The following is a 20,478-nucleotide window of genomic DNA, read 5'->3' on the forward strand; positions in this document are numbered from 1 at the left end:
CAAATTCTCTCCCTTCCTCCCACCCCACCAGTCCTCACTGAGAAGACAAGCAATTCAATATAGGTTATACATGTGTAGTCATGCAAAACATATCCATGATAGTCAAGTTGTGAAAGAAAATATAGACGAGAAAAAAAACTCATGAAAAATAAAGAAAGTTAAAAAAAAACAGTATGCTTCAATCTGTATTCAGACACCATTAGTTCTTTCTCTAGGGATGGATAGCATTTTTTCATCATAAGTCCTTCAGAGTTGTCTTGGATTGTTGTATTGCTGAGAATGGCTAAGTCATTCATCTTACAATATTGATCATCTTACAATATTGCTATTATTTTGTACACAGTACATTTCACTTAGCATCAGCCTATGCAAGTCTTTCCAAGTTTTTCTGAGAGCATCTTGCTCATCATTTCTTACAATAGTACTCCATCATAATCACATACCACAATTTGTTCAGTCATTCCCCAATTGATGGATATCCCCTCAACTTCTAATTCTTTACCACCAGAAGAGAGTTGCTATAAGTATTTTGTATATATAGGTCCTTTTCCTTTTTTTTTTATCTCTTTCAGGATACAGACCTAGTGGTGATATTGCTAGGTCAAAGGATATATGTGGTTTTATAGCTCTTTGGGTACAGTTGGAAATTGATCTATAGAATGGTTGAATAACTTCACAACTCTACCAACAATGCATTAAAGTTTCATTTTTCCCATATCCCCTCCAACATTTGTCATTTCCTTTTCTGTCCTATTAGTCAACCTAAATAGATATGAAGAAGTATCTCAGAATTGTTTTAATTTGCATTTTTCCAATCAGTAGTGAATTAGAGTATTTTTTCATATGACTATAGATAACTTCGATTACTTTATCTGAAAACTGATCATATCTTTTGATCATTTATCAATTGGGGAATAGCTCTTATTTTTATAAATTGACCCAGTTCTCTATATGTTTGAGAAATCAGGCTTTTATCAGAGAAACTTGCTTCAAATTTTTTTTCACAGTTACTATTGCTAACTGTATTTCCCTTCCTTGTATTCCCTCCATCCCCATTTGTTCTATTCTGTCTCTCCTTTCACCTGGTTCCTTCTCAAAAGTGTTTTGCTTCTGACTACCCCAGACCCTAATCTAACCTCCATTCTATCACCACTTATCTTCTTATCCCCTTTCCCTACTACTTTCCTGTAGGGTAAGATAGATTTCCATACCCAATTGAGTGTTATACCCTGTTATGCCCTCTTTGAGCCAATTGTGATAAAACCAAGATTCACCTCCCCCCTCTTCCCCTCCACTGCAAAAGGTTTTTCTTGCCTCTTTTATGTGAGATAATTTACCCCATTCTATCTCTCCTTTCCTCTTTCTCTCAGTACATTCTTTTCTCATCCCTTGATTTTATTTTTAGATTCAACTCACACCTGTGCCTTCTGTCTATATATACTCTTTCTAACTACCCTAATAATGAGAAAGTTCTTATGAGTTACAAGTATCATCTTCCCATGTAGGAATATAAACAGCTTAAACTTATTAAGTCTCTTATGATTGCCCTTTCCTGTTTACCCTTTTATGCTACTCTTGAGTATTGTATTTGAAAGGCAAATTTTCTATTCAGCTCTGGTCTTTTCATCAAGAATGCTTGAAAGTCCTCTATCTCATTGAATATCCATTTTTCCCCTGAAGGATTATAATGAGTTTTGTTGAGTGGGTGATTCTTGGTTGTAATTCTAGCTTCTTTTGCCCTCTGGAATATCATATTGCAAGCTCTCTGATCCTTTAATGTAGAAGCTGCTAAATCTTGTATTATCCTGAATATGGCTATGTGATACTTGAATTGTTTCTTTCTGGCTGCTTGCAACATTTTCTCCTTGACCTGGGAACTCTATAGTTTGGCTATAATATTCCTGGCAGTTTTCATTTTGGGATCTCTTTCAGGAGGTGATCAGTGGATTCTTTCAATTTCTATATTACCCTCTGGTTCTAGAATATTGGGGCAATTTTCCTCGATAACTTCTTGAAAGATGATATCTACGCTCTTTTTTTGATCATTGCTTTCAGGCAGTACAATAATGTTTAAATTATCTCTCCTTGATCTATTTTCCAGATTGGTTGTTTTTCAAATGAGATATTTCACATTATATTCTATTTTTTCATTCTTTTGGTTTTGTTTTATTGTTTCTTAATTTCTCATAAATTCATTAGCTTCTATTTGCTCCATTCTAATTTTTAAGGAATTATTTTCTCTAGTGAGCTTTTGGATCTCCTTTTCCATTTGTCCAATTCTGCTTTTTAAGGAATTCTTCTCCTCATTGGCTTTTTGGACCTCTTTTACCATTTGACCTAGTCTGTTTCTTAAGGTGTTATTTTCTTCTGTATTTTTTTTGTGTCTCCTTTACCAAGCTGTTGACTCGTTTTTCATTATTTTCTTGCATCACTCTCATTTCTCTTCCCAATTGTTCCTCTACCTCTCTTACTTGATTTTCAGGATCCTTTTTGAGCTCTTTCATGGCCTGAGACTGATTGCTATTTTTCTTGGAGGCTCTGGACATAGGAGCTTTGACATTGTTGTCTTCTTCTGAGTGTGTGTTTTGATCTTCCTTGTCACCATAGTAACTTTCAATAGAGTTTTTATCAGTTGTTTGCTCATTTTCCCAGCCTATTAATTGACTTTTAACTCTTTGTTAAAGTAGGGCTCTGCTTCCAGGGTGGAAGGTGTACTGTTCCAAGCTTCAGTGGGTTTATGCAGCTGTTTTCAGAGATACCTCTAGGGGCCTGTAAGTTTTCAATTCTTCCAAGTTGTTATGATCTAAGGAGAGTGTTTACTACTCTCCTGACCTGTACTCTGGTCTGTGAGTGACCACAAGCACTATTTTCTGTGTTGGCACTGTGAGAAGGATCCCCCCTCCACTATTGATTCTAGCTCTGATATGCTAGTGCTCCTTCTCACCCTGGTACTGACACCTAGGACAGCGACCCAGATCCAAGGATAGGCAAAGCAATAGAGTCCTGGTTCAATGCTGGCAAAAAGACCCCTGTAATCTCTTTCTGACCAGTGGTCCAACCCCCTTACCATCTGTTGGCTGAGAACCCCAGAAGCAGCCATTGCCACTGCTGATTCAGTGGCTTCCAAAGTCTGCTTCTGGTTGTCTGGGGTACCAGACTGTGCTGGTATGGCCTACACTAGATTGTGCTTCACTCTCACCCAGGTGCAAGAGACCTTTCTTGCTGAGCTTCTACATTGTCTTTGGCATCTGTGGGCTGAAAGGTCTGGAAACCATCACAGCTGCCAGTGATTCAATTGCCCCAAGACTTGCTCTGGATTTGGCGGGGCCCAGTCTGTACTGGCACAGTTTGCACTGGTCTATGCTCTTTTCTCACCCTGGTACAACAGACCTGTCCTACTGAACTTCCAAGTTGTCTTGGGCTGGAAATTTGTTTCACTCTATTGTGTTCTGTTGCTCTAGAATTTGTTTAGAGTCATTTTAAAGGTGTTTGGAGGAGTTTGGGGGAGAACTCAGGGAAGTCTCTGCCTTTCCTCCACCATCTTGGTTCTGCTCTGAGAAGAGACACTTTCATATTTGTCTTAGTATCCCTAGTGCCCAGAACAAATTGTAGTGGGTATTAATAAACACTTATTGATTATTTGGTTGACTGATAAGTAACATTACTACTTTCCCTCTTCCCTCCCAGAGCCATGGATCACTGACCTATAGTAACCTTATCCCAAGATGATAAATCCATTGAGTCCTATACTACTGGTGGAACAGAAGCATGTCTATGTTAACAATCTGATTATAACTGAAGCTAAAAGCATAAAAAAGTTGAAGCTAAATTAAAGAGTAGCTCATAAGTTTGGGGAATCAATTTCTGTTTTTAGCTTTTACAAAGGGATACTCACTTCAAGTTACAGCAAAAACAGAAATAGAAACATCCTTCCCCAACATGGTGGTGTAAGGGGAGCTGACCACCATCAATCATCAATCAATAAGTAAACATTTATTAAGGGCCTACTATGTGCCAGACACCATGCTAAGCATTGGTGATACAAAAAGAGCCAAAAGACAGCCCCTGCCCTCATGGAGCTTACAGTGTAATGGGAGAAACAACATGCAAATAAATATATGTAAAGCAAGCTAACTACAGAATATATAGGATTAACAGAAGGAAGGCAATGGAATTAAAAAAGGTTTGAGAAGGCTTCCTATAGGAGGTGGGGTTTTATTTGGGCCTTAAAGGAAGAAGGAGATTAGGAGTCAAAGCAGAGGAGAGAGAGCATTCCAGACATGGGGAACAGTCAGAGAAAATGCCTGGAGTCAAGAGATGGAGTGCTTTGTTCCTGGAACAGCGAAGAGACCAGTGTCACTGGATTGGAGGGTAGCTGTTGGAGAGGAAGTGAAGTAGGGAGGGAGGCAGGGAGAAAGGGAAGAAAAGATGGAGCAAGGGAGGTGGGGAGGAAAGTTATTGTACAGAGCAGAAAGGAAATTTATAAAACTCATTCCCCTGAGAATTTGTTGAGGCTGAAAACATAAACAGTTTTTTAAAGGATTGAGGTAAATTCATGGTTAATAGATATAGAACAGGTAATTAGGAATGACTGTGAAACATCATTTACCTTTGGAAATTGAAATCCTAGAGGATAACTGTGCAATTCTTCAAAATGTCCCTGACCATCACTATCAGAGCACCTCTTACAGGGCAAATGGAAAATGGACTACGCTCTATTCATCTTCATTATGTTCTGGTGTTAAGAAAGTAATAATTATTAGAAATATGGATTGTTATAGCCCTGAAGGGTATAGAAATTCTATTTCACTTGCAAGGGGTTTTTGCAGAGCAGAATAAGTATGCCATTCTTTTTTATACTGCTGTTATTGACCCAGAATCACTATGACATCTGTTTGAGGTTTTTCCCTAATTGATGATGAAGGGTATGCTGATCCTGCTGTAGTCATGTACTTGGTCTTCCTTGAAAGCAATAACATACATTCTCAGAACTGTAGGCAAAATTTAGGGGTGCCTTCTGGGGCCATGGTTTTTAGCAAAATTAAGTGGACCATCAAGAGATCGAATCCATAAATCTAGCCTAAATCACACTGGGCTCAAACTAATAGAGCTCAACCAGTCTCAGGTAGAAAGCAAAATGGGCTGAAAACAGGAAGTTGAAACAAGCACATAAACTATCTAAATCCATTACCTGTACAGGAAAACAAATGATCCGTATTTCCATTTTCTCCATGTTTAGAAATTCTCCTGAGTTTCAGTTAAGGTTAGCAAACCATTCCTGCAGAGCCATAGCAAATCTACAAAGAATGCTCTCACCATAGACAACGAGCACATTATCAGGGGTAATCCTGGCTACCTGGAGCCTGAGGCTGGCAGCAATCTTGGGCTCAGGAATTCTGAGCTGCAGTGGGCTAAGCTATTCAGGTGTCCACACTAAGTTTGGTATTAATGTTGTAAGTCCCCTGGTTGGGGGTAGGGGTCAGGGAAGGGTGGCAACTAGGTTACCTAAAGAGGAGTGAACTAACCCAGATCAAAAATGGAGCAGGTTCAAAGTTTCTGTGTTGATCAATAAAGGGATTAGCTCCATGGGTAGCCCCTACACTTCCAGTCTGAGTGAAAGAGAGAAAGATCCTATCTTTTTTTAAATTTAAAATTAAAATTAAAAATGTAAAGAATTATCTTCAACTGTTCTGGAGAACACCTTGGAATTAAGCAAGGAGAATCACCAAAATGTTCATCTCCTTCAATTCCGTCATTCCACTACTGGCTATATGTTCTAAAGATATACACTCCGAGACAGAAAGAGGAGTTCCTTGTATACCAGAGTATTCATGTATTCATAGAAGCAGTTTTTATTGTAGCAAAGAACTGGAAACAAAACAGGTAGCTATTGATTGGAGAATAACTAAGCCAATTGTGATACATGAATGTAATTGAATATTATTGTACAATAAGAGTTGACGCATATGAAAAGTTCAGAGGAACTTGGAAAGACATATACAGGGTGTCCCAAAAGTCTTGGTGCCATTTTAAGTTACCACAGATGATCAAGCATACTTCCCTCTTTTCAGGAGTAAATATAGAGGACTCTGGGGGCACAATATTGTATATACTGTTAAACACAGTGTTTCTATCAGTCTGGCCTGGGAAAGCTTCATTTCGATGTGCCAAGACCCTGATGTTGACAAAGGACCTCCCACAGGACAATGTCTTCCATAATAGCCCCCTTAGGCTTCCTCTAAATTACCAGGCTCCTAGGTAACTAAGAGGGCTTGAGAACATGGAAATAGACCATGAGAACTCCACTGATTTCTTAGGTTCATCTTTTACACGTAGGAACTTAAAGTGAAATTGTTCCTCGCCAAAGCAGACTCCACAATGTGGACAATCAATCTACATTCAGGTGACCTTCCTCCTACCCTGATCCCACCTCACCTGTTTGTGTCTCCCTATACATTCTGAGGCCCAAATACTATCCTTGCTCTAAAGACTAAACTTTAAGTAGTTACCTGGAAAAAGCTTCTGTCTTTTCATTGTAACTTGCAGTATCATGTCAAAGAAGGTAGAATCTAAGTAAATTATATCTGACTAATAATTGCCAATACAATGTAAATCACTTCTGCTGTTCTATAGCATAGATCTCCCTAATGGTTTCTTGAAAAGAGAGTTTAGGCTTCTCAAACAGCCTTGTGGGCAATGATATAATTCCAATAATCCCCTCCACTCAGTTGCCAAAATTAGGAATGAAACTCATAAGGAAACTATCAGGTTGAAAGATGCATTAGCTGGATTTGCTTATATTCCCTCCCATTGAATATGTCTAGTCCTCTGGAAAAAGGACACGTATTTCTGGCATGCATCATGATCATTGTTAATGCTCTATTTTCCAGATTGCCTTGGTGACAGGGGAAACTAACAACAAAGTACAGAGGGTATAACTTTGGAAATAAAATATATAACCCCTCTACTCAAGGCAAACCCACAATTTCATAGAAGTAGGAATCAAAATCTTCAGAAAAGGCAAACTCCATGTTCCATTTATTTTTAGAACTGCCTTCCAGGTTTCTTGGAAGAAATCAGATGGCTATGTCACATAGGTTCATTTAGACTAAAATAATCTAGTCCACCTAGGAGGTTTTATGGATTTCCATGGACAAAAAAAATTCATAATTCAGTGACCAATGACTTCAGATGATGAGTCTCTTGCCAAATTTGGCCATCATATTCAAAGCCTTTCCAATTTCATAGGGCCTGTGATCTTTTACCACAGGCCCAGGGTCACCTCTGTACCACAACGAAATATCAAAATGGGGTGGATTTCTCAAATGGCCTCTAACCTCATCTCTTCCTTTAGAATATTACTACAGATAAGATGGTTTACAAGTTTATATGCACACATGTCTGTTTCCTAATCAGTAAATCAAATCATTAAGGGTTAAATAAATGTTATAAAATTGGTGCAATTGACCTTGGAGAATTAAAAGGAAAAAACTATCCCAGGTCATTGTCATTTACGGCACAGGAGAAAGCCCCCTGGAACTGGAGAAAAAGGAACTGGTGTTATTCAGTGGTGACCTATGCCCCGGGCCACTTTGTGCCCCCCTAGACAATCTCTTCTCCAAATAGTTCTAGGAGAAATTCATAAAAACATAATTTGGATTATTAGATAATAGACCTAGAACTGGCCATCTAGTATTCTCCCCTTCTCTCTTTTGACAGTGCCACCACCCTAATACAGACCCTTTTCATCTCGTGCCCAGACTATTAAAATAGCTTGCTGGTGAATCTCCTTGCCTCAAGACTTCCTGTACCTCATACAGGACATTCCATCTGACTCCAGGCATTTTTACTGGCTTCCCTATGTCTGGAATGCTTTCCCTCTTCTCACCTTCAGCTTCCATGTCTATAAAATGGACTAATAGATTGTACTCATCACTAAGATCCCTTCCAGTTCTGACATTCTATAATTCCATGGTTCTACTTCTCACTTGCTGGGTTTAAAAAAAAGAGTATGTCTGAGCCCTCTTCCTAAAGAGTCTTCAAATCTATGAAGACCACTACACAAATCCCCTGTCATCTCCCCTCTCTAGTCCATCCTCAATTCATATGTTCTAAAGTATAGAAATAACTATTCGATAAATCCTCTATTCAATAAACCCAGTGGTTCCATACTACCTCCAGGATTAAATATAAAATAAATATAAAATCCTCTGCTTGGCATTCAAAGCTCTTCATAACCTGATCCCCTCCAACCTTTGTGGGCTTCTTACACCTTATTTCCCATCATGTAGTCTATGAACTGGTAACATTGGCCTCCTTGCTGTACCCTACACAGGACATTCCATCTGACTCCAGGCATTTTTACTGGCTTCCCTATGTCTAGAAAGCTTTCCCTCCTCATCACTCCCTCCTAACTTCCCTGGCTTCCTTCAAGTCCCAGAAAAAAAGCTCACCTTCTCCAAGAAGCCTTTCACAGTCTTTCTTAATGCTAGCACCTTCCCTCCATTGATCTTCTCCAGTTTATCCTGTATATATCTGGTTTACATGTAATTCTTTGTATGTTATCTCCCCCACTGTACTGTGAGCTCCTTGAGAGAAAGGGCTATTTATCTGTTTTGTCTTATATCCTCAGCTCTTAGCACAGTGCCTGTCACAAAGCACAGTTACTAAATGCTTGTTCACTTGATTAATCCAATCTCTTCATTTTACATATGTGGAAACTGATGGCCGGAGAGGTAAGTCACATATGTTGTATAAGATATTAAAAAAACTTACCTTATTTTTTATCACTACCATGTCCACCATTCTCCTTCATGTAGAGGGCATTGGGACCCAGATAGTAATCCCAACCTTATAAGCAATCTCTTACAATATAGGACTCACTCTCATTTTCCTGCATTCACTCACTCAAATCACCCTCTTACTCTCCAGTCTCACTGGATACTCCCACAATGTCCAAACTCCTTGCAACATATAATCCAAAGCATTTCCACCACAGATACTAGTTCTCTCTCCACATCTCCATAATCATCACTCTCAAAATGCTTTCTAACCATTCATTCAACTTAGCACTTGATAAAACTATCTGGATAGTCTTAAATAGGATAGAGGATAGAGACTGGGCTGTGTTCCTGTCCCATCTCTGCCATTACCTAGCTCAGGACCCTGGACAAGTCACTTCATATCTCTCACCTTTAGCTTCCACGTCTATAAAATGGACTAATAGATTGGACTCAACACTAAGATCCTTTCCAGTTCTGACATTCTATAATTCCATGATTCTACTTCTCACCTGTTGGGTTAAAAAAAAAAGAGTATGTCTGAGCCCTCTTCCTGAAGAGTCTTCAAATATTTGAAGACCACTACATGAATCCCCAGTCTACAGTCTAGACACCCTAGTTCCTCTAACCATTTCTCATATGACAGTTAAAAGTGTCCTCATCATCCTGATTGCCCTCCTCTGGACACCATCTATCTTGTCGATATCCCTTTGAAAAGGTCGTTTTCAGGCCTAGACATACTCCAGATATGGGCTAGACAAGTCCTCAATACTACTAGCTCACATCAGCTGGTTGGTGGCAGGGCCAGGTCTCCTGACTCCAAATCCCATATCTTTCCACTGTATCTCCTGGTTTAACTGAGGGAATCTTGAGCTAATCACTTAACCTTGCCAAGCCTCAGTTTCCTTATCTGTAAAATGAGTTCATTGGACAAAATAATGCCTAATTTCTTTTCCAGTTCTTAAAACTCTCTCTGGTTTGGAAACAAATCTTTTATTAATGCCGTGTAGGATTGCATGAGCATTTTTAGAAGCCCTATCACACTGCTGGCTTCATATTGAACTTATCATTTCTTAAATCTTTTTCACATGAACTGCTATGAAGTCAGAGCCCACACCTCTCCACTCCCTTTCCTTCCCTCCCTCGCTGCCCAGTCTTGTACAGCTGATGTTTTCTACTCTTTTACATCATTCTTCTTATACTTCATCTTGTTTGTTTTGACCTTCCATTCCAGCCTATCACTACTGTTTTTGCACCATGATTCTGTGATCCAGCATTCAACTTTGGGTCATCTGCAAATTTGACCATCAAAGCTTTTTGTTTTCATTCAAGCTACTGATACAAGTGCTAAACAAGAGAGGTGAAGATCAGAGCCCTTGGGTAAGTCAGTGGAGACAATCCTCCCAGTGGGTGTCCCTTTATTTGGGGCTAGTTTTCAACCAGCCAGATAAGTAAAGGCAGTTTAAAAAAAGCAAACCTTCTTACTGGGAAAAGTTAAAGGAACTGGGTTTTTTAGCTCATGGGAGAAATAAGTAATGTTGTGAAGGGCCTGGGGGAGCTTAATAGTGGTTTTCATTCCTAGAATCATAGAATTCTTAGATAGGAAGAAATTTGAATAATTATGTATTCCAGGAATTCTTAACCCTTTTTGCATCATGAGCACCTTCGGCAGTCTGGTGAAGCCTATGGGCCCCTTCTCAGAAAACTGTTTTTAGATGCACAAAATAAAATGTACAGGCTTACTAAGGAAAACAATTCTATTGAAATATAATTATCAACAAAATTTTTAAACAAGATCATGGAACTGAAGTCCAACCTGCTCAATTTAATGACAGTGATGGACCTAAAATCCAGATAAGTTGACTTCTAGTGCAGTGACCTTTTCAATATAACACATTCCATGAAAGGATAGCATTCAGAGGTCATTTCCAATAAAAACAGACCATGAGGGGAAGGGGTTAGAACAGCAACAAGAGGGATGTGAGTTAGACATATAGACAGAGCTATTGCAGGGCTCAGATGAGATAATGTATGCACTTAAAGCACTATATAAATGCCAGCTATCATTATTATAATTAATTATTCTACTATCACTGGGCCTCTGATCTGATGGCTTCATTCCCTTGTACTATCCTCCTGCCGCGTTCAAGCAAAATTTATAGAACAAAACAAAGGTATGCTGGTAAAAGTTTAACAACAGGGCTCTCCTGTGAGGGAAAACAAAAACAACACATATGCACATACTTTTTTAGCCTAATCCATATTATTAACACTTTTTCAAGGCTATACAATCAACAAAACAATAAATCAAGCCCAGATTTATAGGGGTTACTGATTTCTGAAACGATAAATGCCTACCCCACCTCCTACTTTTTCAGTCTTCTAACATTTTACTCCCTGACATATATATGTCAATCCAGTAACACAGGTCTCCTTGCTATCTCACAAACAAGATACTCCATCTCTCGCCTCCAGGCATTTTCTCCACTGTACCCCATGCCCCTCCTTGTCTCTACCTATAGGATTTTCCTTTAAGTCCTAATTTTAAAAAATGTAGCTTCAACAAGAAGCCTTTCCCAACCCTTTAAATTCTAATGCCTTCCCTCTCTTGTTTACTTCCTATATATTCTATATATAGATTGTTTGTATTTTTTTGTTTGGGACAGCTAGGTGGCACAATGGATAATATAACAAGTTTGGAGTCAGAAGACCTGAGTTCAAAGCCGGCCTCAGATACCTACTTGCTATGTGACCTTGGCAAGTCACTTAATTCTGTTTGCCTCAGTTTCCTCATCCGTAAAATGAACCATAGAAGGAAATGGCAAACCATTCCAGTTTCTTTGCCAAGAAAACCCCAATGGGGTCACAAAGACAACAACAACAGCTTTTGTTCTCTTCTTGTCTCCCCCAGTAGATTGTGAGCTCCTTGAGAATCTTTTGACTCTTTTTGGTATCCCCAGTACTTAGCACAGTGCTGGCATATATAGTAGGTGCTTAATAAATGTTTACTGACTACCTGCTCACACTGAAAATTTCATAATCAACTCTCCCAAACAAGTTAAAACTGGCTGCAGCATACCCCTGCTTATGGAAGAAGTTCCTGACTATAAGCACAGAGAAATCCTATAAAGTGTTACCAGTGTGCAACAATTTTTTGTTCTATTTTGTTTTGTTTTGTTTAGAAAAGGTTACCAACTGCTTTTGTAATTTTTCTGCATTTTTTTTCCCTTTGAGGATGGAAATTTCTATCTGGAGGCAAGAGGATGGACAAGATGAGCTCTGTGAGGTTCCTTCCAGCCCTGAAGGCATTTTCTGATGAGGCTGGAATACAGCAAGTTGGGTAGAAATGGAAGGGTTTAATATACCGGTAGGCGGAGGCAAATGGTAAGAAGCCCTTTATGCCCAACTCTGATTTTGGCAGCCTGGCATATAGTAATTTTCAAGGGCAGTTTCAGTGCCATAATACATTCACCTGCCTCTAGTTTCTCTTTGCCTGTCTAGTTTCTATGTCTTCACCATCATTTGTTGTCAACCATGAGCAGACCTGCTGGGCTCCAGCCCCTGCCTTCTTTGCATCCCTTACCAAAACTATAAAAACATAAGCATATTTTCTCTTTTTCTCTTTGTAGGAATACTTATGCGATTCCTCACCCTCTACCACCACCACTACCACACAGTCAGTAATGACCTTTCCTACCTTGAATTTCACACGGCACTTTGATTACACTTCTCTAATGTACTTTGCAGGTCAAGTTTATAAGCATTTATTAAGAGGTTACTGGGGCAGCTAGGTGGTGCAGTGGATAGAGCACCAGGCCTGGAGTCAGGAGGACCTGAGTTAAAACCAGCCTCAGACACTTACTAGCTGTGTGACCCTGGGCAAGTCACTTAACCCGGTTTGCCTCAAGGAAAAAAATAGAGGTTACTATGTGTCAAATACTGTGCTAAACACTGGTAATACAAATATGTACAAACAACAAAAAATTACAGTTCCTACCTTCAAAGAGCTTTTATTCTATAGGAGAAAATAACACAATACGTAAAAGAAATGGAGAGAAGGGGAGGAGGAACTTGCATGGGGGCATTGTGAAGAAAGAAGCTTAGAGAGTCAAGAGCAGAGAAGGAAGGAGTGACCATTTCTTCACAATGGCATTTCTTCACAGTGGAGATTCTGAAAGGAATCGACCAATCAAAGGAAGAGGCCACAAGGGTGGAGGGGTGAGAATGCTCCAAGGACAGGAGCATTTTCCAAGGGCAGTTGGACTGCCCTTGGACAGGCTGCTGGGACATGGTGGAGAAAGAAGCCCAGAGTCAGGAGTGGAGCCAGGAGAGGAGAGTATTTCATGTACGATTTTATTTTATAAATATTTGTATATGTGTCATATCCCCCTCCTAGGCTATGAAATAAAGAACCATGTCTCGTAATAAACTTGGTTACTCATTAGCTTCTTGCCTATGATAACAGAAATGGAAAACCAATCAAGCCACCTGCCAGCAACCCTTCCTCTCCTCATGAGGCCTCTGGCCTTACAGGCATTGCAAAGGTGTCCTGAAGGACCCAGGCATTCCAGTACCAAACCGGGAAGGGATTCTGTTGTTTTCTGGGTGCAAAGCCTGGAAGCATCCTCCTCCAAAATCACTGATCTCCTTGTTCCTTTTTTGTGGCTTAAACATCATCCCACCCAAAGTCCAGGTCTCCACTGGCTGAGTTGCAGATGTTCCCTGGCCCCTTGGGAGATATGGTTATATCCTTGACCTACTGTTAACTACAATCGCAATATATTCTTTGTCCTGACCCTCTCTTCCCTTGTCCTTCTCCTCATGCCCCTGGTGTCTCAAGGGAAGCCTTCCCTGGTGTGGATTAAAATGTTCCTGTAAACAAGACCTATTACTTTTAGCAGTATTAGGTTCACTCTTCTGTGAAACCTTTTTTTTTTTTTGCTAGGCAATGGGGTTAAATGACTTGCCCAGGGTCACAGAGCTGGTAAGTGTCAAGTGTCTGAGGCCGGATTTAAACTCAGGTCCTCTTGACTCCAGGGCTAGTGCTCTATCCACTGTGCCACCTCGCTGCCCCCCCCCCCTTTTTTAAACTGTCTAGAACTGTTGTATAGCACTTCATGGCCGACTCAACAAACATTTACTAAGTGCTTACCATAATCTCTGTACTAGTTTCTGGGTACACAAAGACAAAAACTTAGAAGTCCCTATACTACACAAGGAGCTACCATCAGCTGGGGATCTACATGAGGCTGGAGATGATGCAAGAATCATGTGAAATGGCATAAGGCCAATTACAGATCCCTGAGGCACTCCACTAGAGACCTCCTGCCAAGTCACACTGAACTGTTAATAATTACTCTGAGTCTGAACGTTCAACCAATTCAAAATCCATCTGATTGTATTAGACTGGGAAAGATACCAAAGAGGTCATCTTATCTAACCCATATCTGAGGGGGAAAAAAACTCATGTATAAAATATCCAGTGAGTGCACATTTAACTTACATTTTAAGGCCTCCAGTGAAAGGTAAATCACCACCTCCTAAGGCAGCCTAATCTACTTCTTTGCAGCTGTAATCTTTATGAAGATTTTTATAAAGATATGGGTTCAAATCCTACCTCTGAAAGATACTAGTTGTGTGACCCTGGGTAAGTCATTTAACCTCTTAGTGCTCTAGACAACTCTCTAAGACTCTAAGTCGCAGATTATATTTCTACCACTGTTAAGGGGTAAATGAAATTGCCTTTCCCCCCTCTTTGCATGGATCCCACATCTACCTTTCTAATTCTGCCCATTCTCTTGGTTCTGCCCTCTGGGTCTAACCAGAACAAATTTAACCCCTCTTTCACTTCACAGCATTTCAAATACTTATTGACAGCCAGAACATCCTTGATAAAGATTCTCTTCTCTAGATTTGACATCCTCTATCCTTTCATTTGATCTTGAAATGGTAGTCTCTAGTCCCCTAACTGTCCTGGTTGCCCTTTCCTAGACCTGTTCCAATTTGTTGTTGTTAATGGATTAGTCGTATCTGACTCTTTGTGACCCCATTTAGACTTTTCCTGGCAAAGATACTGGAGTGGTTTGCCATTGCCTTCTTCAGCTCATTTTACAGATGAAGAAACTGAGGCAAACTGGGTTAAGTGACTTGCCCAGGGTCACAAAGCTAATAAGTGTCTGAGGCCAAATTTGAACTCAGGCCCTTCTGACTCCAGGGACAGCACCCTATTCACTGTGCCACCTAATTCCAGTTTTCCATAGTGCTATGTACTATGCTTAATAAGTCTTCATTGAATTGAATTTTCCAATTTACCTTAGTTCTTTCTTTAAACAAAATAAAGGATGGAAATTGCCACAGTTGAGTGTTTTGGTACCATTTTCCCCCATTTCAGTTTGCACTGAGGCCTTTAACAGGTCCTATGAGATCATCCCCAAAGAGTTCTACGTGCAGCCACTCCCAATGCAGTCAGTCACCTGTATGATAACTCCAGGATGACAAGATAAAACAGTTATTCTGTGTCTGGTTTTTATAAATAGAACCTTCCCCTGGGGGCAAACTTTACCACCATTGAAAATTTGTCATGGTTACAAAGTAGCTTTGATTTCACAAAAATAAGAGGACTTTTTTTCCTGGAGCTCAAGTGGGAAATAATGTTTTGTTTTCTACAGATTAGCCAGACATGAACCACAGGTTCAGTGTCAAGGAGCCAAAGTCCCATCCTTCACTCTGCCCTCCCATCCCCCATTCCCCCAAAAGGCAATTACCACCTTAATACTTTGCAATTTATGTAAAAAACCTTTCACATTAGGGAGATGAGATCTGATTAAAACAAAACACTTTTGTCATTGAAGGAAGGAGACTCTGAGCAGACCAGTGTACAAAGTGTAAGCTTTTTTAGAGTCCTTTGTTTCATGTTTCATCTAGCTTTATGGTTTCCTAGGTTCACATAGCTATTTCTGCTCCATTGTATCTTACTCAGTGAAAATAAATGAATGCAATTAAGAAGATGACCTGTCCAAAGTCCAGGCCTTTGCTGGGATTTGTACATGGGAGCATAGATCCATCATTGTCAATTTCTCCTCCTTTTCTCAGCCAAACCCCTAGGAAAAAACCGTCCATTCTTTTTCCACCTCCTCTCCCTTCCTCAACTCTTTGCAGAGTGTCAAGCCTCATCACTCAACAGAAATTTCTCCCTCCAAAATGAATCGTCCAATCTAATGTCCTTTTCTCTATTACCATCATCTTTCTTTACTTCTCTGCAGTATTTGACTCTGTTGACCACCCTCTCCTCCTCGATGGTCTCTCCCTCATGGGTCCATAAACTACTCCAGTTTCCATTAGGAGTTTCAATGGAGAGACCACAAAGGAATGGAGCATTCTTATTCAGGTAAAGAAGGCTAGAAGACTCCTGAGTCACAATTGTGGTAGCTAATTAAGGTGAGGGTATCATGGACATGGATGTTATGAACTCTTGAAAGTTGGCTCCTGCTCATACTTATGACCATCTTTATATTAGTTATTATGGATAGGGCCAAAGGGAACCCTTGGAGTTGGCTGATTCATACTGTGTAGTTAATACCAAACAATATTGAATCTGGAGTAAGAAAAGGAGAAAATATTCCTTTACTCATGGTGAAGAAGGAGACTAGATTATTTTGCTATACCAACCCCCCTAACAAAAATATATAAGGTCTGTGAGGAAGACAAGTGACATATAAAGGCCAACCATTGATCATAGGGAGATGAATAAAGTTATCACACCAAACAGCACTGTCATCCCTGGACTCATCAATGCAGTGGACCAAGTAGCCAGGCTCTGGGTAAGAGGTATGAGATTTTTAATCAATACTTCTTTCTCTTATTCAAAAGTAGGTTGGTCTCACCTAGGAAGGAATCCATTTTATCTTCAATGTCCTTCTTTACTTTTGGCATAGAATCAATAGAGACAATAAAACAGTAAATAATAAAACATCTACCATAATAAGCATGTAACATTTCCTCCTATAACCTAGATGGTAAATAGGCCACTTTGAACCCAGGAATTCTAGGAAATAAACAGTTTATTTTACTAGCCTCTGTGTCCCTTCCTCCTGTCAAAGGAATATAGACATAGTTTGCAACTAATATCTGACTCATAAATTCCATATGGCCAATCTTTAAAGACTCAGGAATTCCAGACCCCATATAGTGCCTCCTCCTCAGCATCATGAAATGATGTTAGAAACTGGTGATTTTTCATCCATATCATAAAGTTGGCATGGACTTTTGACTGCTTCTTGCTATAGTGAGCTCATTTCATGTGAACTGGGGAAGTGGACTCAGTGACAAGGACTTGTTTCACAGGTATCTCTCTTGTCCTTCTAATCCAACTTTCATTCAGTTTAGTCACCTTGTCTGCTGCATCTCCTCAACATCTCCTTTGCCTATTGTGCCTTGTCTCTTCCTATTGCATGCTTTTCCTCTCTTGCTCCCCATCTATGACCCAAGCTCTGTTGCTCTGTCCAGTGGAAGAGGGGCAAACAAAGTGAAGGGGCACTACATTTATAGAATTACAGAATTGGAAGGGATCTCAGAGATCTTCCGGTCAAAATCATACCTGGAAAAGAATACCCTCTACAATATGCCAGACACATGATTATTCAGCCTCTGCTGAAAAACCTCAAATGAGAGAAAATCCATAATGTCCTAGGCAGGGCATAATTTCAATTTGGGTTCATTATAATTGTTAGAAAAGGCCTAGGACCTTTTCCACCGTGGTTTTGTCTGGTCTGATCAACACTTTATCATTAATGTAATGGTGGACATCAATACCCTTAGGAAGGGCTTCTCTTTTAGGTCTTTGCCCACCAGACTGTGGCAGCATAAGGTAGAGTTCCTAGGGCATTTTCCAGGTATGATTTTGATCAGATGATCTCTGAGGTCCCTTGCAACCCAGGTTACAGGATCATTGAAAGTTATTTAACTTCTATCTGCTTTAATTTCCTCAATTGTAAAATGGCTGTTTTGATGGCACCTATCATGTAGGGTTGTTGTGAGAATCAAAAGAGATAATGATTGTTAAAGCATTTAGCACAGTATCTGGCACATAATGCGAGTCATATTTCCTTCCTTTCATCACAGATTTAACCTAAGTCCAACTTAGTTCTGGAAGGGACCTTAGAGGCCATCAAACCTAATCCCCTCATTCTATAGATGAGGAATCTGAGCCCAGAGAGGGGAAATAAGTTGCCCAAATTTACATTAGTAGTCCATGGCAGAACCAGGATTCAAATTCAGGTCTTTGGACTCCAAATCCAGTCTTCTTTCCATCTCTCCTCATTGACATTTGGGATGTTTCTTGAACTAAACACTGCATGTGTTTAGTATGGGCCCACCAGACAAAAGTTGCCGCTGGGATACTGAAATCAAAACAAGATTGCCTAGAAAAGAAAGGGAAATACAAAGTTTATTGTAGAATATGTTTCCCCAGAGAACATTTTCCCAAATGGATTTTAAAACATAAAATGCCTAAGCAAGTACATTTTATCCCCAAGGAATTGTAGGGTCATTTCATTCATATTCAGACAAAGTAAATAAGGCAGCAGTTTCACAATAGAGAAAATATTTTGTCACCACAATTAACAAGGCTGCAAATTACAGGACATAAACCACCAGCTGAAGACCCTGAACTGTTCAACAACTAATTTTGCCAAGAAAGAAATTAAGAAATTAGTCTGAAACTAGCAATGCCTGTTTGGTGATTTACTAATGGATATTCCTAAAAGAAGGCATTAGGAAAGCTAGTTCTGTTCTGTTTTTTTATACAATTAACATTACCATTGCTGTTATAAGAACACAAAATATCTTTGGATGGTTGTGATAGCCCAAAAATCCTGACTTGTTACCTCTCTTGTAGTAGGCAGCCTTTGCTCTGGACAAGCCCCCTCCTCCTGCCTAACACCCCACTCCTTTTCTAGGAACTTCAATGCCCAATTCTAGAAAATCCCATGCCCCACTCCTGTACAGTCAGCACCTCTGTAGCCAATCCCTGCTAATGACGTAAGAGATGGGAAATGAACTGTGTGTGCTTAAACAAAAAATCATCCCCTTCTTTTAAAACTCATGACTTTCCAAAGACTCTCTGAGTTTCACTGATACAGAGGAGACGAATGACCCTCTAAGTGTCACATGTTAAGCCTGGAGTCTTGTCTTGTGGGAGTTGAAAGGTGTCATCATAAAAGCCTATTACTGTCCTCAGCACTGCCCTGTCTCAATCTTTTGTGAAACCTTCCTCTAAGTCACTCAAAGTCTCCAGTGGCACATAGTATGTACCAGGGGCTGTCCTTTCCTTGAATGGATGGTATCATTGAACTAAACAATTATTCCTTTGCTGGACTGCTTCATATCACCTTCCATTAATTATTTTCCTTTAAATCAACCTGTGTGAAGTATCACACACTATATTAAGATTTTTTAAGGAAACATTTTTGCAGCTCTATCTTATACTTCTTACTTCAAGAATCCCAGATTTTCTCAAGATTGGTACTCCTTTCACTGATCCAAATCATAATCCTCTCCATGACTTAGTAGATCATTTCACGAGATGATACAGCAAAAAAAAAAAAAAAGTTCATCATGGACTACATAGACCTTGCATGATAAGCTTTTTCTAAGCAGCTTAGTATGGCTTGTCTTAGTACTACAGATGTGTGATCTACTCATAGGTCCATACTTGAAGGCTTTTCAACTTAAAAAGCCCTGCCTCAACGTGTGCTTCCATAAAATAACCATTAAGAATACTGGGTCATCTCCACGCTATCATGAGGCCTCAGAAGAAGAAAGGCATCAGTGGACTAAAAAACACAAACATTCTTGAACCTGTCTGTATATCATTTGGTGACACAGTGGGCAGAGCACCAACCCTGGAGTCAGGAGGACCTGAATTCAAATCTGACCTCAGACACTTACTAGCTATGTGACTCTGGGCAAGTCACTTAATCCTGGTTGCCTCCAAATAAATACAAATAAAATTCAGCTTTTCTCAAAGACTGGTACATTAAAACTATTACATTCAACATTTACCACCCCCACCATGTCCGCCCCCAAATGCTGGGTCTAAACAATGGCACAAGGACAAAGGCTTTGTTTCTGATGCTGAAAAGGACTAGCTTTTATCATAGTTTTCCTGTTAGTTTCCTTTGGTTACCTTATAAAACTTTTCTTCTATGAAGAAGTTCCTATTATTGACCTTAAGTTATTCATTCTTTTTCAGGCTTCTATATATTCATAAAATTCTTCCTGCATGATCTGTATACCTTTGTGGCTAACCCACTTAACTTGACAATGAATGTGGTGGAGATATCAACAGCACTAGAGCTGGTACTCAAGGGGATACATAGAAGTACTGAAAATTAGAGCTGGAAGGGAATTTTGAAAGCATCTTTTTCAATCCCCTTCCATTTTCAATATGTAGAAATTGAGACTCAGAAAGATTTAAGTGATTTGCCTAAGATTATGAAAGCATTTAATGCTAAAAGGTAGTTGTGCTGATTCCCAATCCAGTTCTTAATCCATTACATTATGCAGCAGTATACAAAGGGCTAGCTCAAGGGGGAAAAATTGTGAAAGGGAAATTTGTCTTTAGTAAGCAATTGCCTTGATGAGTGTAGTTCTCCACTATCCACAGTACCTGTCTTTGGCCCAGATTTATTGTAGGTTT

The sequence above is a fragment of the Vombatus ursinus genome, unplaced genomic scaffold (assembly GCF_900497805.2).
Source record: "Vombatus ursinus unplaced genomic scaffold, bare-nosed wombat genome assembly UNPS02014893.1, whole genome shotgun sequence".
In the NCBI taxonomy this organism is placed as follows: Eukaryota; Metazoa; Chordata; class Mammalia; order Diprotodontia; family Vombatidae; genus Vombatus; species Vombatus ursinus.